A 15,105-nucleotide genomic window follows, 5' to 3' on the forward strand; every position below is an offset into this window, starting at 1 on the left:
TGTGACTTCCATCATATTACAGCTTCCATATATAAAAAGTCAATGCCAGAGAATAACCAGTCTCAATTATCCGTCGAAATAGATTCCATAAAAGGTAAAAATATGTAAATTACAGATATAATTTATTGTAGTCTATTAAGGTTAATTTATGACTCTAAATTGTGCTTATGACCCAACCATATTGTAGTCTATTAAGGTTAATTTATGACTCTAAATTGTGCTTATGACCCAACCAAATATGCAGTGAGTCATGATGACTCCCGACCGCTTCCGTGGTCCAGTGGGAGCGCGTTCGCCCTGAGAGCGGAAGTTCCGGGGTTTTATCCCCGGCCGAGTTATACCAAAAGACGTTAAAATATGGTACTTGTTGTTACCCTGCCTGGGGGCTAAAACAAGGACTAGTCGGCTCGGAGTCAATACACTGTGTCTGAGTGGGATATCCCCCCCCCCCCCACCCCCCCCCCCCCCCCCCACCCACCCCCACCACACACACACACACACACACACGTGCATGCACGTCGCTATATAAGTGCAATAATGTAAGACGCGACGTAAAACCTCGCCATGATGACTCCCAGTTTTCATAAGGTAACTGGATTCCTATATGATCCTCAAAGATGGGCCAAACCGACTATGACATCGAGGAACTGAATACACTTATGTGTAAATAAACAGATAAGTTACACTAGCCCATGGTTCGGTCAACATTTACAGGACGTGTCAACCCTTGAATCTGTTTGACAACCATACCGCATGTAGGTGAGTGAGGTGTTTGTGCGTGTTTGTGGGTCAGTCATGGCGTCACACAGGACGGAAACTTCGACAATTTCTATTGAAAATATCAAATCATTGCAATTTTTAATTCCCCAATTCTTCCTACGATTCTCTTCCCACTATACGTATATTCTGAAAATGTTGAGCCAATGTATTCAACGAATAGACGAATGTCTTTGTTTACATTTCCATCAAGTGCACTTTTTCGAGCACAGCGTTCGTTTTCAAACCTCATTTATATGGCTTGATTTCATCAAGACAATTTGTATATTGGCGACAAAGATCATTTGTCATTTGATTCTAAAATGTATGAGGAATTTAAGGATGTAAGTATGGCCGCTGATTTTGAAATATACGTGATGTTATTGGCGTCTCATTACCGATGTACGTATAACGTGATTTTGTAAACACTAACAAGTATGACACAAAACGACCGAGCAAATAATAGGTGAAAAGCCCCAGTGGCAACAAACTGAAGGAATATCAAAACTTGAATAATACGTGGGAGACTGAGTGGGGTGTGTCAGTTCATCACCGTTTAGGGGGCACGGGTGGCCCAGTCGTCTGAGGCGCCGCGATTCGCTGTGCAGAGTTGCGTCCCTTGGCACGCCAGAAACCTATGATTGTGGGTTCGAATCCCGGTTCGCCCCGATTATGTTTCTAGGTTTGTCAGCATCATACCCGTGCTCGTGGGTTTCACCGAAGTGGTAAACGTCTGAGACCTGCATCACTTCGGGCTTTCCTCCCACATTAAGCTGACACGCCGCGATATGACTGGAATACTGTTAAAAGCGGCGTTAAACCCAACTGACTCACTCACTCACTCATCACCGATTAAACCAACGCTGAAAATAATGGTAGAACGACGAAATCTACATCTTTCAAAGAGCTCTTCGTCGTTGCACATATCAAGAGGGTTGAAGCGGCCTCGAAATGTCCGCTGAATTGGTATTTTTGTCCTTTTTAGCCCTGACGCGAACAACCTCCGCCATCTTTCTTGCAACAAATTTTGTCTGAAGTCTACTCAGGGGCAGTCTCATTCCTTAAGATCAAATTTTGTCTTAGACTTACAATATTCTCACAGATTGAGCTTCGTGATCCCCGATTTTCAGACAAAATTTGGCCTTAAGTCTAAATCCCCATGTGGGGAATCGAACCCGGGTCTGCGGCGTGACGAGCGAATGCTTTAACCACTAGGCTACCTCACCATCCCCTAGTATATGGATAACTGCGGTATATAAAGGTATAGTACATATAATAATGATGATAATAATACCCATGTAAGGAATCGAACTCGGACGAGCGAACACTTTCACCACTAGGCCACCCCACCGCCCCAAAGCCGTAATGATATAGTAGTTACAGTGTGGACTGAAACGTAAATTAGTATTCACTCTGTTACTTTACCTAAGGCAATTATACAGTGATTATTAGATTTTAATTCAAATGTTTGACAAAATGTGAGGTGGGAGGCCTTTTTGTAAATTAATGTTTGTTATTTAAAAAAACAACCAAGCCCAACTGCTCTACTCTGGGCTGATGTAAAGAAAGGAACGGAACACATAGCGACTTTCATCGGTTTTACACACCGATGTATGGAGGGATGTTTGGAAATGACGCCACGGAGGTCGGGGATAAAATTCTAAAAAATAATTTATTATGGCCAAAGAATACCTGATCCACGAGTGCCGTGAGCGATACGTTTCACCATTTAGAAAGTATTATAGTGAGTGAGTGAGTTGGGTTTAACGCCGCTTTTAACAGTATTCCAGTTATATCGCGGCAGAAAGTATTATAGAGAACTGTATTGCTGATATCGGATATCAGGGCCCCGTTTGTCTTTTATACCTCAAACAATGTCCACAATTACACACGTCATGCCCACAATTACACACGCCATGTCCACAATTACACACGCCATGTCCACAATTACACACGCCATGTCCACAATTACACACGTCATGTCCACAATTACACACGCCATGTCAACAATTACACGCCATATCCACAATTACACACGCCATGTCCACAATTACACACGTCATGTCCACAATTACACACGCCATGTCCACAATTACACACGCCATGTCAACAATTACACACGCCATGTCCACAATTACACACGCCATGTCCACAATTACACGCCATGTCCACAATTACACACGCCATGTCCACAATTACAACGCCATGTCCACAATTACAATTTCACTCGTTCACTCACTCGATCTTCATTATCATTGGTTATTTGTTTTGTTTTGTTTTTGTTTGTTTTTAAGCTTTTGACATAAATAAACCACGCAGAGAGTTCAAAACAATCGATAAACTAATCGAGTCGTCGTTTCCTTCCTCGTGTGTACGGACGCAGCGACAGGCTTGTAGTGAAAAGGGAGATAACTCGTGCAACACTACTCCGCGAGTTTGGATCAATACTGGTAGAGGGGCGCTTGTTTCTGGTCACGGTGTTGGTTACCGACGATACCACGTGTGCCCACTGAGATTCTATACCGCAGTTTAACACTGGTGCCGATTCCGTGTCGAACAGTCCTTGTTTTATCCCATTTATGCCGAACGCCAGACAGGGAAAACTTTTGGAATGACGCGGCCGGGCATCGAACCACAGACCTACCTCAGGCAGACGGTCTATCCACTGGACCACAGAGGCGGTCAACCACAAGACCAATGAAACTTCAAGCTTGTTCCCACGAATGACGAAACCCCAATTTGTTCAAAAAGGTTCGAATCCGGTTTTCAACATGACCGCTTTGTCAGGACTTTTGAAAAAGCTGTTTATGGAGTTTACCCGGTCATTTGTGTTCAAAATGGAAAAAATATTGGGTACAAGTGGAGTTAGGTTGTGGGGCTCAATATATATTTTCCGTTCTTTTTTAAATTTTGATCTTTACTTGACTTTCACTTTGATTGTGCTCCTAAATTATCTTAAAACGTATTTCCTCCCACTGTAAATATACATCATAAAACCTCAAGACCAACGAAGCTGTCATATGTGTTCTAAACGGAATGAAATTTAGTGCATGTCGAGTTACTTGTGGGGCTCAATATGTATTCTGTTTTTCCGGGTTTGTAAAAAAAAAAATCGAACATTTTATTATTATTAGTTTTTTTTATTTTCTATATTTTTATGCTACTCAAAACGCATTTCCTCGCACTGTAACGTTCCTTATAAACTTCAAGACCAATTAAGCTGTTAATTTAACACGCTTGTTCCCACTAATGATGACATCACAATTTGTTCAAGAACTTTGAATATGAAAAATCCATGTTATTACCGTTACAGAGTGATTTTTGTTCAAAATGATTTTTGGTACCTGTTTAGTATCAAATCAAATGTTCCATTTTTCGCAATATTGTATAAGTAGACCTTGTTTTGACCATGCTCTTGAATTCTCCAGATGGCAGATAAGGGAGCTGAACTTTGACATGCATGTTTCTCCTTGTGATGACATCATATAGTGTTAGTTTTACGTTCTCAGTATGTATGCAGACATGTTTTGAATATCAATGCTGACAGCAACATTTTTAAGTGTCTGCCTTTGTTAACAATTTGTATAAACATTTCACTATTATTTAAATGGCCACAACAAATCTTTTATTATTATTTAAATAACCACAGTAAAGGTTTCACTATTATTTTAATAGCAACTATGATGGTTTCACTATCATTTACATAGCCACAGTGAAGCTTTCACTATTATTCAAATGGCCACAACGAATCTTTTACTATTATTTAAATGGCCACAACGAATCTTAAACTATTATTTAAATAACCACAATAAAGATTTCCCTATTATTTTAATAGCAACTCTGATGGTTTCACTATCATTTACATAGCCACAGTGAAGCTTTCACTATTATTCAAATGGCCACAACGAATCTTTTACTATTATCTAAATGACCACAACGCATCTTTTACTATTATTTAAATGGCCACAACGAATCTTAAACTATTATTTAAATGGCCACAACGAAGCTTTCACTATTATTTAAATGGCCACAACGAATCTTAAACTATTATTTAAATGACCACAACGCATCTTTTACTATTATTTAAATGGCCACAACGAATCTTAAACTATTATTTAAATGACCACAACGAAGCTTTCACTATAATTTAAATGGCCACAAGGAATCTTTTACTATTATTTCAATGACCACAACGCATCTTTTACTATTATTTAAATGGCCACAAGGAATCTTTTACTATTATTTCAATGACCCCAATAAAGGCTCCACTATTATCTAAATGGCCACAATGAAGCTTTCACTATTATTTAACTGGCCACAGAGAAGTTTTCACTATGATTTTAATAGCAGCTATGATGGTTTCACTCTTATTTAAATGGCCACAATGAAGCCTTCACTATTATTTAAATGACCACAGTGAAACTTTCACTATTATTTACATCGCCACAATAAAGCTTCACTATTATTTCAAAACTTTCACTATTGTTCAAATGGTCTCCGTGAACTTTCATTTTTATTTAAATGGCCACAGTGAAACTTTCACTATTATTTACATCGCCACAATGAAGCTTCACTTTTATTTGAATGGCCACAGTGAAACTTTCACTATTATTTAAATGGCCACTGTGAAACGTTTATTTTATTTCAATGGCCACAGTGAAGCTTTCACTCTTATTTAAATGGCGACAATGAAACTTTTACTATTATTTAAATGACCACAATGATCGAAGTTTTCATTATTATTTAACATGACCACGAACACGCTTTCACTATTGTTTAAATGGCGACAATGAAGCTTTCGCTATTACTTAAATAGCCACGATGAAAATTTCAGTTATTTAAATGGCCACAATAAAGGTTTCAATATCATTTAAATGGCCACAATGAAGGTTTAAGAATTGTCTATATGGCCATGTTACATAAAGCAGCTTATTCACGACTATTCTTATAATATAACATTACATGCACAAAACATAATACCCTGTGCACCAACAACGGCTCTTTTATTCAGTTGCATGTTTAGGGCGGTGGGGTAGCGCAGGTGTTCAAGCGTTCGCTCGTCACGCCTAATAGGTTCGATTCCTCACACGTACAATGTGTGAAGCCCATTTCTGGTGTCCACCGCCATGATATTGCTGGAATATTTCTAAAAGCGGCGTAAAACCATACTCCCTCAGGTGCTCAGTTGCATATTTAAACATTGCATTGCATGATAATTATACATACGTTGCTTATTATTTTGATAAGACCTTAAAAAATCATTGCTTATTATTTTGATAAGACCTTAAAAAATCAAACACGGGAGAACTAGAATTAGAATCTGATTAAGGTCATGTTATAGATCTCCAGTTGACTTCTGGGCATGGGTGGCCCAGTCGTCTAAGACGCCGCGATTCGCTGTGCAGAGTTGCGTCCCTTGGGCACGCCAGAAACCCTGATTATGTTTCTAGGTTTGTCAGCACCATACCCGTGCTCATGGGTTTCACCGAAGTGGTAAACGCCCAAGACTTGCAACACTTCGGGCTTTCCTCCCACATTACGCCGTGGTATAACTGGAATAATGTTAAAAGCGGCGTTAAACCCAACGCACTCACTCACCCTAGTTGAGTCAGTAAAACACGAGGTTGATTTCAGAAAGAAACTGTTCACGTGGGAGTAGGTTGTAAGTGAGACAACACAACGTTACTGATGACAAAGGAATGTCAAGGTCAACGTGGCACATGACCCAGGAATTCCTAGATGCACATGACTTTCCTTTTGCCGGACCTCGCTTGATTGTGTGTCTAAGTACTATCGGTATTAGCACTTATATCTGCGATCACGTGTGCATGGCGCTTTAAGCTTGAGACCCACCCCCAAAGTAGTTAATTCAGTGTTTTTCTCATATACAGTTCCTTGTAACTGTAAACATATGAAGTACAAAGAAGGCTAAGTTCCGAATCACAAGTTAGTCATCTAAATAGCTTATCCATTTTCTTCCAACATTAACGACATAGATCTTTGACAAAGGCTTCCTTTAAGGTTAGTCTCGCAATCCCGTTCAACAATACTGCTTTATTGCGATACAGGGAAGTATTCTTTTCATCATATCACAAGCGCACTATACAATCTCTTCATGCGATATCACGTAAACTGCCGGGCATTGGCGAGTATGGTTTTACGTCGCTTTTAGCAATATGCCGGCAACAACACGGCAGGGACACCAGAAATGGACTTCACAACTTGTACCCATGTGGGGAATCGAACCCTGGTCTTCGGCGTGACGAGCGAACGGTGTCAGTAGGCGGGGTAGTGGGTGAGGTACAACAAAGGCTGTAATTAACATCATGAAATATACAATTTATTACCCACGTGACGACAATACAGGTGGTAAGATTCTAGATCCGTACGTCACACGTGTGTCGTATAAGGTTGACCTTGTTTTATTAGTTTTGATTGGATAAACGTGACCTCTGACACACCGGGACCACTTTTTTCATTCAAAAAAAAATCGCGAGACGTCATTCATTTTGCAACTACAAGGCAGAACTGAAGCAATCACATGAGAGCGAGAGATATTCACAAACACTTTATTAAAACCAAACGCATCAAATTCAGTTTGCATTCTATATTAGTTATGCATAGAGCTTCTACAGACATTATATAATAGAGCTAGCCTATATCCATTTACAATGTACGACTACCGATCAATAGATCGAGGGTCCTCATGAGAGTGACGCACCCGATCACTTTCTGATTAAGTGGCCCAAAATATCCTAAATGTGAACAATAACATTCCCTTTCTCTATCGTAGAACGCTGTGATCATATCACGGTTGTCTTTCCTTATTCCGGTGGTGACCTTATAATTCGATCGGTCGAAGTTGTCACTGACATGCAAGCAGATTTGAGTTTGTTGATTTTCACGTCTTCAGTATAGGGTGGTACAGTTAACATGAATGTCTTTGGCGAACACTCTGATTTCCCTCTTCCAAAATGGTACGGACATGATATAAATTCATCTGATATGTCAAGGAAACCATTTTGTTTGCACAGGCGGGACCCCGGCAGTGCGAGTGACCAACTGTTGGTCCGATATTCAAAGCGCGGCGCTAATGTGACTTTTCAAATTTTCTTATAGGTGCCCTGCGTACTAACATAATGGCGGTTGAATTACCATAAGTTGAAGAAATTCTTCCAAAAGGATCTTGAGCGTGGGTGCTGTTTTGTTTGCAAACACAACCGAAGGTTCATGTTGTTAATGCGTATGCATAGAAATGTCAACAATGCCCATATTTGGGAATATATCAATAGTTATGCACAACCAGATTTTGCAACCGGTTTCAGTTAGGTCTGTCAACGAACAAAAGTTGTTATGTATTTACACTTAAATATATATTTAACTTGGGTAATAGATAAAATACCAGACTCATTCTCGTTAGATACCATTTTTACGATACTCGTGAACTTTCTATGGTATTTGACCTCGATTTCGCTCGGTCAGATACCATAGACAGTCCACTCGTTCCGTAAAAATGGTATCTAACGAGAATGAGTGTAGTATTCTCTATTTATAGGCGAATATCCCGAAAAAATATATACTTACACTAATTTGTCCATATCCCTATTTGACTTGCTTGTTTGTCTGTTGTTTGTACTCTGTAATATTCCAGCTATATGACGGTGGTCTGTGCATAATTGAGTGTAGGCCATGTAATTCAGTGATTGATATCATGAGCATCGATCTAAGCAACTGCTATACGATGACATGCATAAACCTAGTCAGCGAGTCTGTTCATCCGATTGTGTTTGTCGCCCCTTACAAGCATAGCTTTGTGAAGATTTCACGGGCGTGTCCCAAAATGAAACGTTGTTGATGTGGAGTTTTAATCATCGCTAAATGTACCCTGAATTTCTATTTATTGTCGGAGTCAGGACAGGCCAGTCATTTACATATGGCGCCGCACTTCTCTGGCCTATAAGTTATGTGCCTTAGTCTTGTCAGGATCCGATAACCGTAGGTTCGGTGAGGTGCAGTGTGTGGCTGCTTTGCAATTGGGCTTCACTCTCAATTATCTTGCACTCGAGAACTGAAATACTGACAGTGTTAAAAGTGGCGTTAAACACAACTCAGTCGTATGTGCAATACCTTATCACACACACTATGGATACCATCTAATCAGGAAGTTGACGCTGATAGTCACTCTGATTATAATTATAAAACAGCAGCTTATATCAATCTAGGCTCTATGTTTGTAGAATATGCACGAGGTGTTTCTTTCGTAGTTTATAGGGGGTACGGGTGGCCCAGTCGTCTGAGACGCCGCGATTCGTTGTGCAGAGTTCTGTACCTTAGGCACGCCAGATATCTATGATTGTGGGTTCGAATCCCGGTTCGCCCCGATTATGTTTCTGGGTTGTCAGCACCGTACCCGTGCTCGTGGGTTTCACCGAAGTGGTAAACGTCTGAGACCTGCATCACTTACAAAATGACGCCGCGATGTAACTGGAATAATGTTAAAGGCGGCGTTAAACCCAATTCTCTCACTCACTCATTCGTAGTGTTTAGCTCTTGTTGGAGCCGTTATTATACCCAGGGAGCTGGGAATGGAATTTCATGAACACTGGTCGAGGTAATAATAAGACACTCACTCTTTTTGGAATCGAGCGTTATAATGTAAAAGGTCTCCACATATTGTATCCAATATGTATACTTTTAGGGCACCCCACGGCCGGCCCCTTACCACCCAAGGCGTGAAATAAATAAGGCAACAAGGCTGTTGTGTTGTGCCAGACCTTAGCGACAAGCATTAGTCATTATGAGTTTCACATGCTAATTTGCATATACCTCTCATTTGCATATTAATATTACGTTGACGACAGATTTTTCATTTCTCAAGTAATCCCTTAGGGTATAACTGGTGGAAATACATCTATTGTCACAGTGAATAACTCGCACCAGCCACGTACTTCGTTTTGTCCATGACAAACTATGCGTCTATTTTTGTCACAAAAGAAAGAGATAACAGAAGCTGCGAGAATTGACTAGTTTCGATTGTATGGATAGGACGCCCTCGTCTCAGTTGTGCGGCCGATATTTGTAGAATCAGATATTATTATTTATATACATAAAGCTGTAGTATAAATATAACCATGATTCAGATAACTATTCGTGTATTTATTGTTGACTTAAGGTTTAGATATTATATAGGACCATGGTGATTCAATCCATGCACCATTAACGACCTAGGTGAGATAAAGCGGACCCAAAAATTAATTCAGTACTGAAAAAGTTTTTTTTTAGCGTCTTCACTACATCAGATAGCGGCACATTTGAGCGCCAACACGTACCTGCCCTGAATCCCGAAAAACATCTATTTTTACGCTCTCATTCTCCCTGCTCATCATATAATCTATGAGCTCTTGTCTTACACGATACATTTCTGTCTAAAATTTCGCCGCGAATAGCTGGAAAATGGCTAATGCGGCGTAAAACAAAATACATATTATTCATTCTCCTCTAAAAATAAAACAAATAATTTTCCTGGTATATTTTCATGATGCTGATTGTGGAATAGAGCTGGCAAGAGCTGTCTAGACTTGCTTTTATATATTTTGATTGGTTTTAATTTCATAAAGTAGATGTATTACACAGTCATGGTGCAGGACTATGCTCACGCCTGAATCCCAAGTACTACCTAACACAAATCTCAAAAGCATTGAGAAAACAACATATAAAATGGAAATTTCTCTGTACACTATTATACTCAACAACAAAAGTTCCTGTGACACCAATATTTTAGTATATTTATCAAACAAGTAAAGGTTGGTTTTCAATATTGTATTATATGTATGGAATCAAGTCACAAAAACGCAAGTGCTACAGAAAAGCATGCATTCCATGCAAAAGTTGACTTTTATGCAAGCCCCATGCATTTCACTACCCAAGAATGGGTATAAAAACATGTGCGTTAACGGGATTCCATATGCATTGTTTAGTATCGTGCTGACAACAACCACTCAGAAAAACAACAAAATTATGCAATTATTCAACATTACGAAATGCCACGCCTGACCGAAAATGAGCGTCTGCGAGCCATTGGTATGCTTGAAGCAGGATCGAGTCAACGTGGTGTTGCAAGACAATTTAACGTCCACAAAAACACCATTTGGTGTTTATGGCAACGTTGGCAACAGACGAATGCAGTCAGAGGCCATCCTCGGAGTGGCAGGCCACGTGAAACCAATAATAGACAAGACAACTGGATTCGAACAACAAACCTTTCCTCGATTCCAGCCAGCAACAGTGACTACAAGAAGCATCCCTGGCCTTCGACGAATATCTTCACAAACCGTACGTCGTCGCCTTAGATGTGCAGGGATTGTCGCTAGAAGACCCGCCAGACGTCCCATTTTGACAGGAAACCACCGTCAAGCACGACTACAGTGGTGCAGACAGCGTCTACGCTGGACGGCCATGCAGTGGGGACAAGTTCTATTCACCGACGAGTCTCATTTCCACCTCAGCCACAGCGATGGACGGATTCGAGTGTACCGACGTCGAGGTGAACGTTACGTCAATAATTGTGTCATGGAAGAAGATCGGTTCGGGGGCGGCAGCGTTATGGTATGGGGTGGGCTTACAGCAAGACAGAGGACCCGTTTGATAGTGGACAGCGCTACCGCGACGAGATCATCGGCCCTGTTGTTCTACCGTTTTTGCGTCGTCATGGGCCAGGCATTACCTTTCAACATGACAACGCCCGGCCTCATATTGCTCGACTTGTTCAGGATTCTCTTTAACAAAACAATGTGGCCGTCTCGCTCCCCTGATCTCTCACCAATCGAGCACATGTGGGATGAGATGGATCGGCGCCTTCGACGTCAACCACGTGTTTCACAGACACTCCAGGAACTTCGAAACATGCTCCAGCAGATATGGACAGATATCCCACAGGACTTTCTGCCACGCCGGGTCCATTCCATGTGATGAAGATGTGTTGCTTGCATTGCAACCAGAGGTGGACACACACGCTATTGATTTGTAAATTGACATTTTGGCATGTTCATGGTTTTTTTTTATGAAATCACGCACTTTCTGGACACTTACAGGAGTCTTTTAGCTGTTCCAAACCGACATTGTTTCAGATTTGTTAAAAACATAACTTTGCATTAAATCTTATTGAATGTCACAGGAACTTTTGTTGTTCAGTATATTTATTTTTTAGATGTTGAATCTGTGTACCAAATACGATTATAGTTGTGTTCCGTGATCCACACTACTGAGTCCCGAATACCCTCCACACAGACCCCGAATGTCGCGTAAAAAGAGCCTGGCAGCCTCACACTTCACGTTTCTCTAAACACGTATCGATTGTAGGTGTTATGTTGATGACTGGTTTCATAAATAAACAACAACAATACAACTAACACTCGTTTGGCTTTTCAACATCAGAACACGACCACCGGATTGATGCGCTCAAACATTTGTGTTAAGTGGTGATGTCAAAAGGCGCTGTGTGAATTCTGTACAAGGCAAGTGCGTCTGGGTCACACACTACCGCGGCTGTGTCAACGGGGTGTGCAATGCAAAATAACAAGCGGCTTCCTGGAAGCGTTCCCTTTCATAGAAGCCAGTATCGACTCGGGATCACACAGGCGAGGGTGTATGTAGGACACCCCCCATTACACGTATCACCGAACTGCCGTTTCCCGGAATCCCTCTATTCTCAGCACAGGCTGAATACAGGTATTTTGAATGGCTTTGCTTGTCACAACAATAATCAATACGTCATACGTGATACATTTCGTTATTTTTAGCTGTGGGCAATCTGATTCAGGCACTTCCCAAGGTCGATGTTGTGTTTGTTAATACTGTGTCGTCATCTGGGGGTATTATCCATGGTGGAATTTATAGTGAGGTATTACTGTACGGGAATACTGCGTACCGGTTCTCACTGCTTGCTGCGAGACCGAGACATGTGAGATCTTTTTGACATTTCACACATGTAAATAAACCTTTTACAATTTTGGCAATAACTTAAATTGTTACCACAACACTTTGACACAAGTCTTGCTTTTTTGTTTGTTTGTTTGTTTGTTGTTAAACGTCACACTCAGCAATGTTCCAGCTATATGACGGCGGTCTGTAAATGATCAAATCTGGACCAGACAATCCAGGGATTGACATCATGAGCATCGATCCACGCAGCTGGGGTACGATGACATGCATCAACCAAGTCAGCGAGCCTTAGTTACCATCTGAGCCCGTTAGCCATTAAAATCATATCTTAGTTTACCTACCTCTAAACAAAGATCTGAAGATATCTGTTATAAGGTTAAAAATGCATCCCCAAAACATTAGAAAATGGTAACCGTTATAGCTGCAATGAGGAGTTGCATTAGATATAGTTTGTGACAGAAATTTTAGTTTGAAAGGAATCAATAGATAAAAGACATTTCACATTTATCACAAGTGTATTCTGGACATTTCATAATTATCATTGGATTGGTTCCTGGCTATCGTCCATTAGTTAATGAAACAAAAAGAGAGTTTCAAGGTATATTTCATTTGGAGCTTCCGGATGCGTATCACAAAATCAATAGAGAGATGAGCAATCTGGCATGTAGGCTTCTGTATTTTTCCGATTACGGCACACATGAGTTCATGGTCAGATCTAATATTTAACGAATCAAAATGAGGTATTGTGACATGTGACAAGGACAGGCCAGGCTCGAACACTGTAAAATGATACCTTCAACATTAGGAGAGGAGAGCGCGGTTTGCAATCGATCGAGTCGAATCCCGATCGTTCTAAGTTTCCTCAGTTAGTGACGAGTCTGGCCAGTCTGATCCTGTCCTTTATTGATAGATGGGCTGAGAGTAAGTAAAACTATGTGAGTATAAAACTGGTGTTGCGTTTCTTTATTATGCGTGTGTGAATGCTGATAGAGTAAGCGTCGTTAGACCAATCACTCCTTGACGGAGCCGAGCCGCGGCGGACAAGGCGAGTGGCAATGGCATGGCGTAATTGACCACAAGGACCAGGAACGGCAATACATTTAGTAACTGTATTAGGGTCGCACTGGACGCCCGAAAGCAGTTACGACACATCCCATTACGGGTCACGTGAGAACAACCTTTCCGATGAAATGACTAACAAGAAGTCGTTATTAGCCAATCAGAAAGCAGCTTATTCGAGCTTTACGGCACTAGTTTCATACTGTCGACTTCAATCCAGACTACGTTTTGAAAAAATAATTTGACTGTTCGATATTGTATGGAAAGTCTCTTCAGTACGTCTTCAAACTCGGCTGTGAGTGTAGAAAATTTGGTAACTTGTGGCCCAACTATAAACAGGCTTCCACCTAAAGCAATAAGATGCAGTTTCTTTCAGTTCTAAACTGTCGTCTGCACGCATGTTTACATCACGTGACTCAAATATAGTCACGGCTTACAATGCCTTCGAGTCACCCCAGAGGCCTATTTTCACCGGAAACAGCCGATCGTGTTCAGATCGCAGCCGCAACTGTCTTTCGGAATGCCGCGTGTTAACCTTTTCGAGGTTGCATGATTAGAAAAGACAGTCCCACTGTCGCTTTCCTGATCTGGTAAGTGGGATATGATTATCCCGATATGAATTTAACAGGTTGCATTTGTCGCCTCCGACGACTAGCAAGTCTAAGCCGGATTTTCACAGGAGACAACTCTAGTAATAACCGAACCTCTTAAAGAGTAAAATGACGCTACGTGAGGCACACTTAGTATAGAGATGGACTTTTATTGTTCTAAAACAACTTATATAGTTAAGAGAGGGTTAGACACAATCGCTAGCCCGAGACTAGCTGTTCACTCGCAAACTTGTGTGATATATCTCATTTTGCATACATCGTACAATCTATAAGCCAAAGGCGTTTTGCAATAGGACTAAATCACTAAATTCACTAAATCAATTTCAATAAAAACACAATAAAGTGAACAATATATTCTATATTGGTTAAAGAAGTACTGGCATACTTCATTTTATATATATATATATATATATATATATATATATATATATATATATATATATATATATATATATATATATAATGTAGATATTTGAGATCTGAATTCAAAATATATAAACTTCATAATAATGTCCAAAAAACGATATAAGCTAGATATAAGCATACAGTTATCTAATACAATAGGTTAATGAGAAATAACACTTACACAAGACTCATACAGGTAATTGTCATTGATAAAATTCATCCGACTCGAAATATTTTGTGTTCGTGAGAGCAACAATGTCCATCAAATAGATACCATTTGGGAGATACATTATTACAAATATATCTTGTTTCCTTTTCTCGGATTTTCCTTTCT

This window comes from Haliotis cracherodii, unplaced genomic scaffold, assembly GCF_022045235.1.
Source record: "Haliotis cracherodii isolate W230 unplaced genomic scaffold, xgHalCrac1.p SCAF_5, whole genome shotgun sequence".
In the NCBI taxonomy this organism is placed as follows: Eukaryota; Metazoa; Mollusca; class Gastropoda; order Lepetellida; family Haliotidae; genus Haliotis; species Haliotis cracherodii.